Source organism: Triturus cristatus, chromosome 2_1 (genome assembly GCF_964204655.1).
Source record: "Triturus cristatus chromosome 2_1, aTriCri1.1, whole genome shotgun sequence".
Taxonomy (NCBI): domain Eukaryota; kingdom Metazoa; phylum Chordata; class Amphibia; order Caudata; family Salamandridae; genus Triturus; species Triturus cristatus.
Window position 1 is genome coordinate 718,497,595 of NC_140581.1, and position 20,267 is coordinate 718,517,861.

General features: G+C 44.3%; 1 protein-coding gene and 1 long non-coding RNA gene across 3 annotated transcripts in view; one reads left to right on the forward strand and one right to left on the reverse strand.

The window, feature by feature from the left end:
- Positions 1–20,267, forward strand: part of TNFAIP8 (TNF alpha induced protein 8) — a 507,922-nt gene that overhangs the window by 78,165 nt on the left and 409,490 nt on the right. The window lies entirely within an intron of this gene.
- On the reverse strand, positions 8,982–10,081 carry LOC146865794 (uncharacterized). The gene is made up of 3 exons (XR_014976701.1): positions 9,549–10,081; positions 9,381–9,454; positions 8,982–9,297 (listed from the first exon to the last, which is right to left on the reverse strand). It is a non-coding gene; the product is annotated as an uncharacterized LOC146865794 (long non-coding RNA).

A 20,267-nucleotide genomic window follows, 5' to 3' on the forward strand; every position in this document is an offset into this window, starting at 1 on the left:
TATAGTTAGGAATTAGCATTTAAAAAACCTTAGAAATTCACTTAAAAAACCATAGGTTTCAGGGGCGTTATAGTTAGCTGGACTTTTCACTCGTACAAAACCATTGAAATTCCCCCGTTATAGTTAGTTCAGCTAACTATAACTCGCGCGCCTGCAATGCACTGCTGATGACGTCACATATTACATCACTCATGACATGGTCAGTGACATCACTCATGACATCACTGATGACATCATCCTTGTGATAGAGTGGGAGACCTCATCTCCCCCTAATATAACCTTTGATACACACATTCAAAAATAGAAACTAAAATTTTCAAAACAATGGACATACCAATATCAGTTACATCAACCTATTCAGTAATTCTAAGATCCACATACACATCCACTCATTCACCAACAGTCCTATACAGTCACTCATACATGTACTCACTCATCATATGTACTCATACACCTATACATCCTGTTACACAACGCCACTCATCCATAGTTATTCACACACATAGTCCCTCATGCTAATAAAGAATCAAACATCCATTTACTTGCATATACAGTTATACACACACCACCACACTTGCTTCTACAGAAACGTACGCAAACGTAGTCTTTTAAACAATCACTTATAGAAACACATACTTATTCATACAGGAACTCTTTCAATCTCTTACTCTCACATATACTCACTTATATACACCAATAGTCACATATACTAGTTTAAAACATATGTAGTTACTCATAAATACACTATTGAGACAGTCATTCACTCACTAACACACCCATGCACACACTCATCCACCCATACAGTCCTGCACACATGCTGTCTTCAACACATACAAACAGTGAGTCACTCATTCATGCACCTATGCACTACGTAATACCCCCCACCGAACCATACAGACACTCAGACACTCATACTGATACTCAAAAAAACAGCTAATAACCTATATAGACACTCATGTAGCTACTCACCAACCCATGCAGCCACTTCTACACAAAGTGAGAGACTGATACAGATATTTACATATTTAAACATTACTCACTAAGCCATGTATTCACTAAGATGCACTTAATAAGTCAGTTATACAATCAATTTTTCAAAAACAAATCATCCATTTAGACACTTATATACCCATTTATTCTTCCATCGACCTTGAGATATACATATATAAAACATATGTCATTTTCAGAAAAACGCACATTTCACTGGATGATGTCATGAGTGATGTCATCAGTGATGTCATTTGAGATGTCATCGGTGATGTCATGAGTGATGTCACTGACCATGTCATGAGTGATGTAATATGTGACGTCATCAGCAGTGCATTGCGGGCGCGCGAGTTATAGTTAGCTGAACTAACTATAACGGGGGAATTTCAATGGTTTTGTACGAGTGAAAAGTCCAGCTAACTATAATGCCCCTGAAACCTATGTTTTTTTCAGTGAAAAAAAAAAAAAAAAATATATATATATATATATATATATCCACCCAAAATTGCAGGTAAACCGCGTCTTCTCCAAACCGAGAGGGCGTGTCACGGGGCCAGCACCTGCACGCTGGGAAACACAAAACTTAGTTCTCTCTTCCTCAAGAAAAGAGAGTGACACAGCTCCGGGGGAATAAGTAGATTTATTACTTCGTATTCATAATAGATGTCCCTGAGACTTAAGGGCAGACGCGTTTCAGCCATGGATTGGCCTCTTCAGTGCCCGTCTCCGCTGCCTTCTTACTGCTTCCAGGGTCAGTTGTGGCGATGTTCAAGTTATTCCTGATCATGTGATCAACTCGCCACTCCCTCTCCTCACAGGTGTAAGGTATTTACAAAGCCGTTGCATGCTGGACGTGGAAGTCCTCCGTTAGAGCCCATCAAGTGAAAGGACTACTAAAACACCAGGTGGTGTCTCCAAACATAGTTTGGTCGGTGAATCTTTGCCACTGCAACCGAATTAGAAGTTCAATCTGCTGTTTTTCTCCCTTCTCAGGCAACGCACATTTGCCTCCTCTCTCCCCATGAGCCAGCCTCCAAGTGGAAGTCCAACACCGGGGGGGAGACGCGGATAAAAGTCCACCCAAAATTGCAGGTAAACCGCGTCTTCTCCAAACCGAGAGGGCGTGTCACGGGGCCAGCACCTGCACGCTGGGAAACACAAAACTTAGTTCTCTCTTCCTCAAGAAAAGAGAGTGACACAGCTCCGGGGGAATAAGTAGATTTATTACTTCGTATTCATAATAGATGTCCCTGAGACTTAAGGGCAGACGCGTTTCAGCCATGGATTGGCCTCTTCAGTGCCCGTCTCCGCTGCCTTCTTACTGCTTCCAGGGTCAGTTGAGCAGTGAGAAGGCAGCGGAGACGGGCACTGAAGAGGCCAATCCATGGCTGAAACGCGTCTGCCCTTAAGTCTCAGGGACATCTATTATGAATACGAAGTAATAAATCTACTTATTCCCCCGGAGCTGTGTCACTCTCTTTTCTTGAGGAAGAGAGAACTAAGTTTTGTGTTTCCCAGCGTGCAGGTGCTGGCCCCGTGACACGCCCTCTCGGTTTGGAGAAGACGCGGTTTACCTGCAATTTTGGGTGGACTTTTATCCGCGTCTCCCCCCCGGTGTTGGACTTCCACTTGGAGGCTGGCTCATGGGGAGAGAGGAGGCAAATGTGCGTTGCCTGAGAAGGGAGAAAAACAGCAGATTGAACTTCTAATTCGGTTGCAGTGGCAAAGATTCACCGACCAAACTATGTTTGGAGACACCACCTGGTGTTTTAGTAGTCCTTTCACTTGATGGGCTCTAACGGAGGACTTCCACGTCCAGCATGCAACGGCTTTGTAAATACCTTACACCTGTGAGGAGAGGGAGTGGCGAGTTGATCACATGATCAGGAATAACTTGAACATCGCCACAACTGACCCTGGAAGCAGTAAGAAGGCAGCGGAGACGGGCACTGAAGAGGCCAATCCATGGCTGAAACGCGTCTGCCCTTAAGTCTCAGGGACATCTATTATGAATACGAAGTAATAAATCTACTTATTCCCCCGGAGCTGTGTCACTCTCTTTTCTTGAGGAAGAGAGAACTAAGTTTTATATATATATATATATATATATATATATATATATATATATGATCCCCAAACGCCCGCTCCTGACCTGCCTTTACCCTTACCCACCGCTAAGCTCTAAAATTGCTCTCACCACCTCTAAATCCTGAAATTAGCCTTACCAAATTTAACATTACCCTTCCCTAAACCCTAAAATTAAACTTACCCCCATTACCTCTACCCACCCCTCAACCATAAATATATATAAATATTTACCTTACCAGTGCTTCCATGTGGGGTAAAGGCACAAAACATACCTGCGTGGTAACGGCTGTTTCCCATAGGTAGGATTTGTGAAGCATCTCTAACAGCATCTTAAGTGAAAACATGACTGAAAGAGTGTGACGACGTGCACCAATAGGGAATGCCCCATAAGTGAGAGCGAAAGCGGCAATCACACTTGAATCAGCCACTCATTCATCCATACGGCCATCTCAGTGGATTAGCACCTGTTCGAGTGACCTGTGTGTAACTCACCTTCTGAGCCTTACATCTTCTATGAGGGATGGATGCTTGCACTACAGCTGCCTTGCTACATCCGTTCTAACGAGGTGTTAGGCTTGTAAAAAGCAAAATACCAAAGCAGTAAGAGAAATCTAATCAATACGTAGTATGACCAATAAGGAATTGCAGCAGGCTCAGAGTTGTGTTGGTTTCAATGGATTCTTTTCAAGGTCATTCACCTTCCTTGAGTAAAACTTCGTTACAAACCGGCAGCCGACACGTGTTTCGTCATCTAGACTTTTTCAAGGCTGCAAGAGGATATACAAGGTATTTCACACAATGGTAATGATGACATAGGGACAAAAAGTATTTCAGTACTTAAATGTCACCATCACCAAAAAAAGAAGAGGAATTACCATTTTGGTCCTGAAGAATACCCAGTGAAGGTACACGTGATAAAACCTACGCTAGATTACGTCTGATAGGCTGACCGTGCTCAGTCCTTGCATGGTGCTCCAAGATCGTATCAGTGCGTGCATCAAAAAGACAGACACAAAGTGCTGCTAGACGGAGCATGGTTTGCCACGTTCAAGGAGGCATGCTACGGTTTGTAAGCAAGAAGTCTAGAAAATACTATAATAGGGCAAACATCTCAATATCATTACATTATTTAGCCTACCATGCCTAGCTAACCAAATGTATCAATGTATGTACCATACATACCCACCATACCTACCTACCATACAATACTGCCATGCTTACCTCCCATACCTACCCTACCATGTTAAACCTAACTACTATACCTACATACCATACCTAACCTATCATACCTATCTTTCATGCCTCCCATACTTAACCTACTTTACCGGGCCTACAATTCCTACCAGTGCTAGCTTACCATATCCTCCATACCAATTATACCTAACCTACATGCTAACCTGCCATGCCCCTGTACCTCCTATAGCACAGCTACTATAATTTACCGATTTATGTTCCTTAGTTGTCATACATATTGCACCTGGCAAACCATACCTAACTACAAACTGTACGTACTCCCCATATCTACCTATCATTCATAGCCTGTCTACTATACTAAACCTACCTGGCATACCTACCCATCCATGCCCGCAGCATTCAGGAGGAACGAGCAAATTGCAGTTTTTGAACGGCAAGAAAATGTGAAAGCCATTGATTCTTTAAAATCAGCAAGACCTATTGGCTTTGCCAATGCTTGTTCACAGTATTCTTTCTCCGATAGCACTAGGACAGCCTTTGGGTGGGTATTTGTGTGCTTTACAAATCCACATTCATTTAATGTATTCACTCATTCAGTTGTGCACTCAGACCTTGATGCTGCCCTCTGACAAAACCCTGAGCCATACCCTCTACTATCCCCCCACATTTTTTCAGTCCCCCCTCCATCCTCTCTGATCTTTACGTTCACATCACACTGCTTGACCCACGTTCATTTGTTGATATGCTACATTGAACCTGTGGGCAAAAGTCCCCAAGACGGGTGCAAAACACGGTACTGTTAGCGCCTGGTGTGACTTTTTTTTTTACTTCATTTTCCTATTTTATGTGGCTATGTATATTATTTTGATATATTAGTACACTACTAATCTATAATGTATGCGAGCCTTCAATCTTTGCATGAAAGCCTGTCTCTAATTTCATTATTACAGTTGATGTGAGCCATCTCTAGTAACCTGTAAGAAAATGGCGTAGCTAGTCAACTCTATTAAACTATTACAGTAGCGGTCTGATGCCAAAGTGACAGGGTGAAAGGCAGGTCTGAGACCATAGTTTCAGCTACAGTTTAAATAAGGAAAACAGGAATTGTTTTCCTTCTATTGATATGTTTTTCTGAAAAGAAAAAGTGATCACTACAAAGGAGATATTTATGGTAATGTTTCTTTTTTCCATGCTTTAGGTCATTACCAGAAAAACTGAATCAAAAAAGGTTTGTTCCCAGACTGAGCCGCATAATTTTTAAATCCAATTTGCATTAAACTGTTTCTAAAGTCTTTTTACAAAAAGTATTAGCTGCTTCAAGGTAAACTTAATTTCACAGTCTACATTGTGCTTTTATTTTTCATGTCTGCAACAAACGAGAAATAGCAGGACACCAAGGATTTAGGTAGTTTTCGGGAATGGTGGTGATCTGACCGTTTAGTATAAGGAATAAAATACCCTCGGTCATACATTAAAAGGATATTGCAAGTCACCTCTGAGTTTCATGACTTTTTAAAGGAATTCGGCCTCGTTCCCCTGCTGGCAATTGAACTGCACCGTGATTTGCAATCGCCTTATAATGTATGACAGGTGGTACTTTATCCCATGTATATTATGTTTCATTTTATTATATTGTGTTGTAGAATATCATACTGTACCTCTTTATTTTCACTTGTGGCCAAGTATGACACCCGCTTGACCTTGGATGGTAATGAAACATATGGCCTGGGCGGTGATCTTTTTTTTAAAATAAAACAAACATTGAAAATTTTAGAAGCAAAACCATTAGACCCTGGATGCAAAATGCTATTTGCAGAAAGGCTGGACTGCATGACAGTCATTGAATCACTGCAAGGCTATTTAAAAAGGTAAAGCCAGTTTGTGATTGTATGTCTTCTTTGTTTAGAGGCACTCATTGGATATCAGTCAAGTTGGAAAGAGGGCAGAGATTGCCTTTCAAGTGCAGGTGCTCACTCTGTCATCTCAGAAATGGTCGTTCGTTTTAAACTGTGGAGAATACAAAAACGCTAGTAAAACACAATGGGAAACCCGACCAAGGGATGTGTGTCCTTGGATGTTGTGACACACCTGAGACCTCCCCATTCTCCTGCGAAGACACTTTATAGCAGCAGGAGAAGCCGAATGTGTCTCTCGTGGAGAAAAGAAGGCGTTTGTTGGTGGTCACTTCCTTAGCCGTAGTCAGCCCAAGCATTCCCTGTGAAAGGCACCCACAAAGCTGCAGCCCAGGGTATGGCACACGAGGTAGAAGTGGGTGAAAGAGGTCGTGGGCGCTGAAGCCTTCTAAGCCTAATGGGCATTGCTTACCTGCCCCCAGTCGTCATAGAGCATCTTGTAGTCGCGGCTAGAGTTCTTTGATGTTCCTCACATTTTTTGGTCGAAGCCTATCAGACAGTGCAACTACCTGGTTTTCTAACAACATCCTGGGGACATTCAGAAAGCTTTCCTGGGAACACATTTTGCCTGTTGCTTACCACTGGCTATGTGATTTGTAAATCACATTTTCTGGCTTTTTATTTGCTGGCTTTAGTTGTTTTAGGCTGCCAGCGTGAGTTTGTCGCTCCCAACTAGCAAAGCCTTTTCACATGATCTCTCCTTGTATTCTTCCACAAGTGCTCCTCTCTGTGAACAGGCCTGTAAATCTTGTTTTTGCCATGTCACATTTGCAATGCATTCAAAGATGGAGGTCAAATGTCAGGCTATGTTTTCCGAGGAAGCTTGATGTTTACTTTTCTTTTCAGACTTCAAAGTGAGTGGATTTCTGTAACAATCTTGCTGGATACTGGAGTTAGGTAAGGACGTTTTCTGGCACTCAACAACACTTAAATGAACTGTGCAGGAATTTCAGAATATACCCGAATAAGGAAAGCAAAAATGAATCGCATCTTTTGTTCATTCTGAAGTGTGTTGGAAACAAATACTTTAATATGATAAAAACAAATCAATACACTAGGTGATCCTATTTCCACACATTATTATTTGCGCGCTCTATATTTGTATTAGCAAACCTGTATGTCGGTGGTGCAAATGTAATGGTAGTTTCAATAAAAAAATGTTTTGTCTGTAATGGCAATGTGCTACCACACCATGCATACTCCACTCCATGCTCCTCCAGTGTACTCTGTACCACTCTACGCTATGTCACTCTACTCTCCACCACTCCACTTTACAGCGCTCTATGCCACTGCACTGTACTCTGCACCGCTCCACTCTACTCTACGACACTGCACTCTACGCCATTCCACTCGAGGCGTCTCTACTCTACCAAGCCCTACTTTATTCTATGCTAATGCACTCTACGCCACTCTACTCTACTGCAGTCTTCGCCACTGCATTGTACACCACTCCAGTCTAGGCCACTCCACTGTACTCTGCACAATTCCACTCTACAACACTGCACTCTACGTCACTGCACTCTGTCAATGCACTCTACTCTGTACCATTCAACTCTACGTCCCTGCACTATACGCTAATCCACTGTACGCCGCTCTAATCAACCCTGCACCACGACACTCTGTACCCCTTTACTCTACGCCATTGCACTCTATGCCACTCTATTCTACACCACTGCACTCTATCCTGCACCACTCCACTCTACACCACTTCACCCTACTCTAAAACAATATACTGTTAGCCACTCCACTCTGCGCTACTACACAACACTGCACTCTACTCTGCACCACTGCTCTCTACGTCACTGTGCTCTATACCAATGCCCTCTTCACCACTCTACAAAACCCTAAACGACTACACTCTATGACACTCTATTTTCCAACACTGCTCCCTCAGGCACTGAACTGTACATCACTCTATTTTCCACTACTGCACTCTATGCCTATGCACTCTGTCCCACTACACTCTCTGCTGCTCTACTGTGCGCCACTCTCCTTTACACCACTGCACTCTGACACTCTACTTTCCAACACTGCTCTCCCCAGCACTGGACTCTACATCACTCTATTTTCCACTACTGCACTCTATGCAAAGGCACTCTTTGCCACTCTACTACACTACACTCTCTGCCACTGTGCGCCACTCTACTATGCGTCACTCTACGACTCTGTATTGTATGCGGCTGCATTGTACGCAGCTGAATTCTATGTTGCTAAACTCTATGCCACTATACTCTGCAACACTCAACGCCAATGCAGTCTTCTCTACACCACTCCATGACACTCTTCTCCACTGCATTCTGCTCTACTCTGCACCAATTCACTCTACACTACTGCACTCTACTCTTCACCACTGTACTCCCCGCCACTGCAATCTACTCTGCACCACTCTACTCCATGTCAATGCACTCTGCCACTCTACAGCGCTGCACTCTATACCACTGAACTATATGCCACACTACTCTGTACTACTGCATACTGTATTAATCCACTCGGTGCCACTCCACTCTGTGCCACTCTACTCTGCATCACTCCAGTCTATGCCACTGCACTCTATGGCACTATACTGTATGCTGCACCACTCTATGCCACTTTACTCCTCACCACTTTACTCTCCACTACATTACTCTACTCGCCTCTACTCTGCTCTACTGCACTCTAGGCCACTTCATTCTAATGTGCAAAACTCTAATCTACACCCCTGCATTCTGTGACGTTGTATTGTATGCTGCTGAAGTCTATGGTGCTGCATTCTGTGCCACTATACTTTGCAAAACTCTACACCACTCCACTGTACGCCACTCTACATAACTCCACTATGTGGCACTCCAATACATGACAATCTTTCACTCCACTCTGCAACACTCTTCTCCACTTTTCGCCATTCCACTCTACGTCACACCACTCTCCTCTAAGCCACAAAGTTTTAGCCATGCTGAACATCAGCCACATGTCACAGCTTCCACCTGGCAAGGGTGAAGAAGGAACGCCTCAGGATTCGAACGATGCTCTAATGGGTCCACCTCTCGATACCCCTAATTCAGATATGTGAAGGAGAATATTAGTGTGATCAAGCGGGCGAACGGATAGGAAGGGAACAGCTGGGAAGAGGAGAAACCTGAAAGAAGAGAGATAGAAAGGATTAAACGCATGGAAAAAAACTACTCAGTAATTCTCGCTAAATAAGGGAACCCCACATACCTCAGCCAAGATTACGGTGTTCTCTCACTTCTTTCACACCGCAATGCAAGTGCCCCAATACTACGTACTCTATCCTTGAAACCAGAAAACAAGACGAGTCATTAGTCACCACACATATACTATCAGAAGCCATTTAAGTGTTTGAATCTTACTTGGTTTTATACATACCCCCTCAAACAATAATCCAGGGAATCAAAAATGATAGGCAGAATCCTTCTTCAAACAAAAAATGAGTAATCAAAACAAATGTGCATATAGATGAGAAGGAGCAGCAAGGTTGTAATGCGAGCCGTGAACACAACCACTCCACAGTTACTTCTTTCCCCGAAGGAATAAAAGAACATCCAATGTCAATGTGTCCAAGTAGCAAGAAAACGTAAGTAAAGAAAAATGTCTCTAAATCCAAGTATTGTGCATAGCATCCTTTTGACCAAACTCAATCCATGCAACACTGTTCTTTGCCTCCTGAGCACTGGACTCAACCAAACGGAAACTCGGATGCAGTTACTTCACAGCATTCGCAAGTCACCTCAGCCAGAGACTTAGCATAAAGACGGCTGCCTTCTCATGCCGCCGCTGTTAAAAACAACGAGCTCACCTCCGTTAGTTCGTGAAGCTCAGAAACTCTCCTCACCTCCTCCGAACTCTGATAGGCAGGCGCAGACAAGAAAGGAACGGAATCAGATTCCTCAGCCTTCCGCAACCTGTCAACAAAACAATGGACATCCACGAGTAGAAGCTAGAACCAAAGTCTTTTGTGGCAACAAATTATCTCTTCAAAATTATGCACGTCGACCAACTTGCCTCGTCCTTATTTAACGGCCTTGGATTGGCCTCCTTAAAACTACAAAAATGCCCATTGCCTCATGGGAGATGTAGTTTTCTTTGTCAATGTCTGAAACGGCCTGATTCGTGCATGATCGTATTTCACTATTGAGTGGTCCCACTCACTAACTGCAGACGCCATGCGCCAGTGTCCTGACGCCACACTAGTGTACAATATGACTAAAACACATGGATTAGCCAATAGCTCTTGTATAGGCGAGACCTATTGGATTTGACAATGCTTGTTTCCCGTTTCATTATTGCTGTGGATTTGATTGTTTGGCCCTTGGCTGGTGAAGAGGAAGGTCTTGGAAGCTATGATGAAACAGTCAAAAATCGATTCTAGCTACAGTCTACATGGATAAGGTTTAAGATAGCAGAATAGAAAGTTAATATCCTCTCAAACCAGAAAAGACAGCATATGGTCATGTCTTCTGAAAACCTCGTGAGTGGATATGAAGTGTTTGCTTGAAACCCACTTGAGCTCTACAGGAAGCAGGATTTTCAGACAATTCAATGCAAGGGAATTCTGGGACACTGTCGCAAAATTCTAATGTCAAAGGGAACTGCATTATGTCACTATTTAGGCTCTCTTCAACAGAAGCACTGCATTACTGCATAGTACTGCTCTGGAAACAGCACTCCACTCCAACAACAGTTCGCTACAGACCTCACCCCACCACAAAGTGTCACACAATAAAGAAAATAAGCATTTGCAATGCAATAGGTCTCGCATTTTCGAGAGTTTAAGCTATTGGCATTGTAAATAATAATGTATTTTATATATCTGTTTTGCTAATCAACACATAAATAAAACGCATTATGATTTACAATGTCAATAGTTCAACCTCTTGTAAATGAGAGACCTATTCTGAAAGTGGCAGCCGTTGTCCCGGCTGCTCGGAAAGTGAAAGCAAACATGGCGCGCAGAATGTTGCAGGAAAGCATGTAGTGCCTGCAGTAGGAGAAACTTATGTAAGAAAATAGTGCTTTACAGACTAAAAAAGCTGTACAGTGTAACAACTCAAGTAAAAGGGCCAGTCCTCATAGGAGGTTACAAATGAAAACAAGGCAGTACTAAGGCGGGGCTAACAAACCTATTAACGAATCAGAAGCCAGCGTTTACGAAGGACAATGACACCAGCCAATTACATATATGGTCGGAGAGTGGGCGGGCTTCTATTCCAAGCTCCAATACAGCATGCCGCAGAGTAGAGCATGTGCTGGTCAGGCCCGACTTAAAAACAAGCTGAATACATGTCTCAAGTACCTTTATGGTACCGTCAACACCTGTTTTAGGGTGGACATTGTTAAAAATGTTTGAAATAAGGTCATAAGGCTGAAAAGAGTGGTAACAAAAGGAAGGGCTTTCTATGATGCATGTGAGGCATTACTAACAATGTTGTAAAAAGAGGGCCAAGTAGCAGTTCACAACCCCAGGTAGGGCTGAGTGGAAGATGAGACACAAAATTATATTCTGGGCAGAATGAATGCAAAGAGTTTGTTTGAATTCACCCCTGTAGGTCAAGTGTACCACACCGGACCGGAGTTGTTTGTAAATCCTCGAAGCTTATTTTTATGTTCATTTTTGTTTCAGTTACTGGCCAGTCTAATTTATGTCCCCATTCATATCTTAATATCATTTAAAATGTCACACCTCTGTCTTCAGTTAATCACATTTGGTATGGGGCAAGGATTTAGAAATTTCACCTTGACCTTGTACGCACACTGATTCCATATCAGATCTTACTTTTGTAGACTGTTGATATGCAGATACAGATACCATTTTTAGCAGGTCTACAATTGGTTTATTAGGCAGCTAACTGTTTATCAGGTTTGACTGTTGGCAGATGGAGGGTGCTGTCCTTGACTTTATCGGTTTCTGTCTTTTCGTTCTGCCAGCTTCTGAGTTCTTGTGTGTGGGATATTTCAGTTTGTGGGCAGATGACTTGACCAAGGCAGTACTCCATAACTTTTAAAGATAATTGTAATGTGTTTGATCTCAAACAATAGGTATTTGATCTCCCCTACCAGATTTTGAAGACTCTAGTCCAAATTTTATCCTCCACGGTCATCATCACTGTTCTGTTATCCTCACAGAAGTATGGTCTGATCACAACCATTTTAAGCTTTGTTACTTAACCTATTACTGAAGATATCTAATCTTGACCGATTATCCCATCTGATTATAGTTCAATTAATATTCTCCCGTACCTGGAGAAAATACTGGTTTGTCAGCTCCAAGATCATTTTGAAGGTTACTTCTTTCACTGACCCGATCTGGTTTCAGGCCATGAGATGCAGCAAAGATGTGCCTTTTGAGGATGTTTATCCCCTCCTGTTTACCAAAATGCCCGTGTTAGACCTGTCAGCCTTAGGGTGGTCTTTCCAAGAACCTTTGCCTTCCGCTTAATTTTTTGTTGATCTCTTTTATGCTGGCCTTATGACTTTGCACACTTTACCAATGCTAACGTGCATGTGGTCACTCCTTAAAACATGGTAACATTGGCTCAGACTCAATTGACATTTTAATTTACCTGTAAGCCTCTAGTTAAGTGGCACTACATGTGCCCAGGGCCTGTAATTAAGTGCTGCTAGTGGGCCTGCAGCACTGATTGTGCTTCCCATGTTAGTAGCCATTTTAACATATCTCAGGCCTGCCTTTGCAACCTGGGTGTGATATATATTTTCACCCCCTAGGGTAAGACCTGAACAGCCCAGAGGGCAGGGTGTAGTGTATTTAAAACGCTGCACATGTATTTTTAAGTTTCACATGTCTCTGTAGTGAAAAACTCTTACATTTGTTTTCACTACTGAAAGGCCTACCTCTCCCATACACTAACACTGGAGTTATATTTCAAAGCTGTAATTTCTGAATAGGAGCAGGTACCCATTTCTTGTTTGGTGTCTTTGGAATTGTAATGACAAATCTGAACTTATTGTGAAGTCAGATTTTTATTACAATTTTGAAAATGCCACTTATAGAAAGTTCCTAGAACAATTGCTCCAGACACAGTGTGCACTACTATTTCCCATTATAGTGTCTTGAGCAATTGTCTAGGCACGTTTTTTGCTTCTAATCGCTGACGAGGGTGAAGCTCTCTCACAGAGTGCACACAGAGCTTAGCTAACTAGTTCACCAGTGTTTACACAAGAGCATTACTTTGAATCTCAGAGTGCAACACAAAGTCTTCATTTTTACTTTTAGAAAGTTATCATTTTTCTGCCTTAGCCATTTAATGCCTGTGCCTGGGTCATATGACTGGGTGTAGCTGACAATTGAGCTTTGTATATTTCTCCTAGACAGCCACACTCAATAGAGGGCTTAGGTGTGCCTGGATGGGCCATCACTGGCAAGATGGGAGGGTGGAGCTGGGCACAGCCCTACTTGCACATGAATAGGCTGTGTCCTGCATCCACACAAAGAGCTGCATATCCCCTGTTGCTAGTCTGGAGGCAGGACAGGGGAGGAAGAATGTCTGGATACTTCAAAGGGAACCACCTAGAAGCTTCTTCCCCACTTCAAAGCCAAAACTAGGTGTAAATGTTGGACATCAGACACCACCACTTCAGTACATTTCTGTACCCGTTGATACTTTACCAGGAAGAAGGACTGCTGAGCTGCTAAAGGACTGCTACTTTGCCAGCCTATTGACCTGCTGGACTACTTCCTTGCTGTGCTCTTGCCTTGCTGACCTGCTGACGTCTTGCCTAGGTAAGGACTGGACCTGCATCTCTTGAACACATAACCCCAGAATAACTCCAAGGGCTAGTTGGCTGGCCTCCTGACTTGAGCCTTAGGGACAGAAGGCTCCAACAACCTTGCTTCTGCACTGGGACTCTGCCATCTGTAAGTCTACCCTGCCAAGTGGTGCTACCCCAGCCGCAGGCCCGTGAAAGTGGGCCTAAGGCCCTCTGTCCGCCTCGGTGAGTCCAGTGGACTGATGCATCTCCTTTGCAGCGTGGTACAACCCCTAGCAGAGCTGATGCAGAGACCTGCATCACTTCATAACCCGTCACTGCATCGTAACCGTAGTTGCCTGAAGCATCCTAAGCGCAGGCCCTTGCATCATTTGTCATCGGCAGCCTCAGCGACGATGATGGATTCTTCATTGCAGCCTCCTAGCTTCTCGGAACCGACGCATTACCCCGACTACGTGATGCGGCCTCGACTCTATACTTTGAATTGCAAGCCCTCTCCTAACGGATCTTCATTGATGCAGCAGGACCTTGCACCGCAGCCTTGCCGCATCTGGGAACTGACACATTGCTTCAGCTGCTTAACGCATCTTCACCGTGCATCCTCACAATGTAACGCAAACCAAACTTTCAGGCCTTCTATTCAGTGAGCCTAACCGGGTCCCTGTAGCCAGCCTATGCTCCTTTGCGGTCGGCTTGAACTTGCGACTTTGTCCTGGTCTGGCACGGTGAAATATCCACAACTGGCGCTTTATGCCTTTTGGCACTATTTGTACTAAAATCATTTTTAGATTGAATATCTCCAGTTCTACTGATTGGACTTTTGTTTTTTTGGTCTTGTTTTATTCATTACAAATCCCTCTATTTTTCTAACCCTTTTGTGGGCTCCTTTTGTGGACTGTTTTCACTGTGTTACTGTTTGAAGTGTTGCACAAATACTTTAAACATTGCCTCCGAGTTAAGCCTGCTCAATGTGAAGCTACCAGAGGGTTGAGCACAGGCTAATTTAGGGCTTGCTCATGACTTCACCCTGAGAAGAATTGTGGTTGCTGTTTGAGAAGGGTTTTACCCCCTCAACCAGTAACCCAATTTCTTTCAGCCTGAATTAGCAAAAATCTTACTTTGGTCTTTTCAGATTGCAAATTTCTGTCTGTAGTTCTAAGGTCACTTATCATAACTTCTCCTGTCCTATCTTGTGGGATTTCCAAGGGGGTCATATTTTTCCCAATTATTATTATTTTTTTTAAATGTATTTGTTCTCACTTGTTGAATCAGTGGCAGGCACGGTGCTTGGCTGTCGCAATCAGTGGCTGCAGGTTTCTTCCCCCTCCCCCAATGAGGCAACTAGAGGAGCAAGACCTGATTATATTTCAGTGCTTCTGAGGCAGGGGTCATCCCTATTATTTGTAAACCTTATCCACACTTTTTTGTAAATTAAGCCAACATTAAGGCTATTGCAAAAACACAGATTACAGAGCAACATGTCTATGAAATGCTGAGGAGGACTGGCAGAAATGTGTCTTAGTAACTGAACTTAAGCGGCATCCTTCATTTCTAGTTACGAAGGAGGGATATCTGGTGGTTTCCCCAATTTCAGATCCAGACTTGATCATTGCAATTTCAGTGAGAGGATTACTAGGCAGCTAGTGGAGACACTTCACAGCGCCTAAAGTGCAGTCATTATTTTGGTCTGAGTCCTTAGGAAATAGACCATGTGTTTTAGCCATGTGAATCATTGCACTGTCTCCCTGCTGCTGAAATAACTGAGGTTAACTCGGGTTGCTTGGTATTGAAGGTCAGTCATGTTTAGGGCTACTGTGCTGAGGGATAAAATAACTCCACATATTTCCACTTCATTATTTCAGTCAGTTATCCAAGTTGCACTTGTAATGCGCCTTTCCAAATAAACCATGTTGGTATGAGGTTTGTGGTGTCGAGAAGGTTGTTGAGAAATACGCTACATTGAAAGGAGCAAAATACTACCTTTCAGAAAAACCTTAAATATTTGTTTGAGTAGTAAGTGCCGCTGCAATTGAACTCCTACCTTCTACGATGACCAGCTCTATGAAGTGGTGAATAAAATTAAGTTCATTTATGTTTTCATTCTTTCTCACAACCAAAGAGCTTGCTTGGAAGCTCGGTGCAGCAGGCAGAGGTTTGTTTCAAGGACTACTGGAAGACCAAAGAATTGAACCTGCACTGCCAGGGCATAGACCACTTCCTAGCAAACAGAAAACGGTCTTAAAAATGGTAATTCATGTGTACATACAATTGGCAACTGTAAGTAATTCCTAGAGTCCACAGCTCAGGTAGACAGCTGGTAAGAGCTTTGATGGGATCAAACCAGGTTAGTCAATAAACCAGGGCAGAAGGACAGAGATGTAGTTTGTGAGAAATTGGGTTATTGGTTAAGGGTGGTGGAAGCCCCATTCAGGCAATAACCACAATCCTTGTCCGGGTGATTCACAAAAGTCACTAAATTAACCTGTGCTTAACCGTGTAGTAGCTTGGCATAAAGCAGTCAGGTGTCAGTGTAAATTAATTATACAGCACAGAAACAAATACAGTGAAAATGCAACACAAGAAAAATCATTAACCAATTTAGAAAAATAGAGTACATTTTAATAAATAAAATTATACCAGATCAACAAAAATCCAGTCAGTAGAACCAGACATATTCGCTTTTAATGTTTTAAGCCTAATAAAGGAAAGTGCCAACTAAGAGTATCTGGTCATGTTGGTCCAGGACAAAGTTAAAGATTCAGGCTGGTTGCGATGCATATGACCAATTTCGACCCGCTAAGAACTGTCCCTATGTCATTAGTGCGAGGTATGCGCAGCGTTGCTTTTCGAGGCTTTTTGTCGTTTGGTGTCGGTCCAGATGAAGCTTTCAACTGTATGTTGAGGCGTTGAAGGACTTTGTGCAAGGCTGTGCAGGGTTTGGGTCGCTCAGCATAGGTACCGATGAAGCTTTCAGTTATGCAACCAGGCTGCGCATTGCTTCATGCAGGATTTGATGGAACCTTCAGTTAGGCAAGGAGGAGTCCTCTTTGATGCCAGCCAAGGGTCCAGGACCTGGGGAGGCATCTCTTGGGGATCAGGAGCTCCTCCCAACAGGGCTCGGGCTGGTCAAGTTGCAGGTCCAGTGCAGCTGAGCTTTTGCAGGGAGGCCTCTGGAGTTTGTTGTGTCTTTATATGAAAATAACTCTCATGCTGCCAAAACTGGAGGCTTTCTGAAATGCTGGCAATGTCCAGATTTGGACCTGGCAATGAGTAGGAACATGGGTGACGTGATACTTCAAGCAGATTTATTTCAAATGGTTTTCCTACTGCTTTTCTCAGAGATACTGAAGTACGGCTGCAAGATATGTTTTTACCACTGACAACCTGAGCAGGCATAGGGCCTTTTTATGTCGAGCCTGTAGCAGCGTGCATGTGCTGCTCTGGCGAGACTTTATGTAAACAGTAAAAGGGCTTTGGAAAGCTCACCACACGCTCGTGCGTGTGGTTTGTTTTCGTTCAGAGGCTATTCGCCTTTGAGTGCGTCTTTCTGAGAAAGACAGCACGCAGTTGGTAAAAGGAGGGTGCATATCCCGCCTTTGCACCGCCCACAGCCTATTGCTTGCGGTTACCCGCACAGGCCACATCTGTTTTCAATTATCGTGCACAGATGCATGCACGCTAATTGAAAAACGATCGCTCGCTGTGGCACGCGCGCACCACTCGCGGGCTTGTTTACAAAGTTTCTCACGTCTTTAACCCTCTCTAAATGTCTCTTTTCAACCCTTACGAGAAAAAAAATGCAATTTGGTGCAATCGAAAACTTTCCTGGTGGCCTCTTGACAGTATACTCTTACGGTTCTTCCACCTCAGTGCCCGCCCCCATCCCAACCGCCACCCCTCCCCCTTCCAATCCTCAGCCTTTCAGATGCACCGGTCTAACATGTGACAGAATAGTCTTACTCCCCAGGCCTTTACCAAAAATATACCTGGAAAAGATGAAGACCCTGCAATAGTTTCACCAGTCCTTCAGATGCACAGCTTGACTGGCTCTGCCCCACCACTCCAGATCTGCCACGTGCACCGGTCCGAAAAAAAGACACTCTGTCCCAGTACCAACAAACTTTTAGATGTAGCGGCCTGACGCGACAGGCTCCCCCAAGACCTCCCAGCCTTTTTGGTACTTACGGATGCCTGACAAGAGGCAAACTCTGCACTTTTGACGCCAGCCTTTCAGACACACGGCATGACCCGACTCACTCAGCCGCACCCCTCCGTGCGCCTGTCAGGTGTCCCGGCCCGACATATGACAGGCTCCTCCAAGCCCTTCATACACAGATACCTCTGGAGAGTCAAACTCTGCACTAGTGACACCAGCCTTGCAGACACGTGCATGGCCCGACTGATGCCACCCCCTTGCCCCCCCTCCTACCTCCTCGGCCCATCAGGTGTACCGGCCCGCCATGTGACAGTCTCTTCCCAAGTCCTCCAAGCCAGGCACAGATGATGCCTCACGACAGACAAACTCTGCACTTGTGACGCCAGCGTTTCAGACACACGGCATGACCCGACTGACTCTGCCTCATCTCCCCAGGTCTGTCAGATGTACCGGACAGACATTTGATAGACTTTTCCCAAACACTCTAACGTTTCTAGATACTAATGCCTGACAAGAGACACACACTTCCACCCCACCACAAACCTTGCAAATACTGCAGTCTGAACTGACTGCCTGCCCCAACCCCCTCCAGGCCTGTAAGATACCCTGGCCTGACAACAGTCAGACTCCCCAGCCTCAAGTCCTTGAAGGCTCTTAAACAGAGACGCCAGCAAAAAGGCACATGTGTTGCCAGCCTTTCAGATGCTCGAGTGTGTATTCAACAACACAAAAGATTTGAAGCTGAATTCGACAGCAATACAAAGCTCGTATTGCAGTGTGGGAAATTACCTACAGTTGTAACCCAACAACGGTTTGCAATGGGGCCTATATTACCAAGGGGCAGGCCTTGAAGTTAACCACAGCTCTTGTCGCTCTTAAAACTCGAGTAACTGGGAACAGGCCGTTGTGAATTTTTACTGCAAATAAGAAAACTGTATAGTAGTGTTCCTAGTTAACAGGCCATATACAACACCTGACACGCCAGGTACAACACTGGCAGGGAGAAGCCCTGGGACAGAGAAATCTATTCACAAGGAAGTGTCCCACAGACTGTGAGACCCATTGGAGATGAGAGGTCCGGGTTCCACTTCCCACCTACCCTGACAGGACACCCCAGCCAGCAGACTCCACGGTTCAATGACACTTACCTCCTTGCAGGCTGCACCACGCCAGCCACAGAAGAACAGAGACTCGCAGCCACGTTCTCCCCATCATGGTGACCGGATCCTCAAGGCGCTTTACGGAGTGTGGAACTTGGAGCAAGCAGGGAAGCAGAGGCCAGACCTCGGTCCAGCCACCTTATATCGAGATGTGCCAGGGCGGGAGCAGAGCAGACCATACCCAGTGTCCGCCCCCAACCCTCTGCTTCTTCCTCCAGTTTCAGAAGTCAGATGGGCACTGAGGTGGGGGTGGTAAAATGACCCTTTGCAAAGTGTAAGAAAACAAGCATTGGCATAGCCAATAGGTCTCGCCTTTGGGACCTTCTAAGTGTTTAGTTATTCAGCACAATATCCTTGGTGTAACAACATCAACAGTTGCATGGCTAAACACTTATAAGGTCCCAAAGGCAAGACCTATTGGCTATGCCAATGCTTGTTACTCTTGACTTCCAGCACAAACATCCGGTCGGGGAAGGAGAGGGGGGGGGGGGTTACTTCAAGAAATACCAATTGCTTCTTTGTGAGCGTAGCTACTGCTACAATAAATTGTAAGAAAAAGGTTTATGGAAAGTTTAACAGTAATGCTTAACAACACGACAGAGAGCTCAACAAATGTCTGCTGGTTATGTTAAGCAGTCACCCAGGACTGCAGTCCTATCCATCACACGTCTCGGGGCTCACCGATTGATGACCTCCAAAAAGTAGTACATTGTGAGTCAAAGCACACAGGTGGTTGATGCCTCTTTCATGGATGTCGGCCTTGTTTACTCATGGAGAAATGCCTAAAGGGAAAGCAGAGAACATGTGTTATGTATTTGGGAGGGACATATCCCTCGGTGCGGCTGATTATCTGCTGGGTGAAGCAATGCTTGTAAGAATCCCTTTCAGTTTGTGGACAGCGTTGTATGTGGATAGGTGTGTTGCCTCTGCTATCGACCACTCTCCTACGCCTCACCAATTCAACCTGCATTGGGGGGGTTCCACACTCGCCCATCTTATGGAAATCCTACACCAGGCAGGGTCAGGACAAGAGCACTGCGGAGC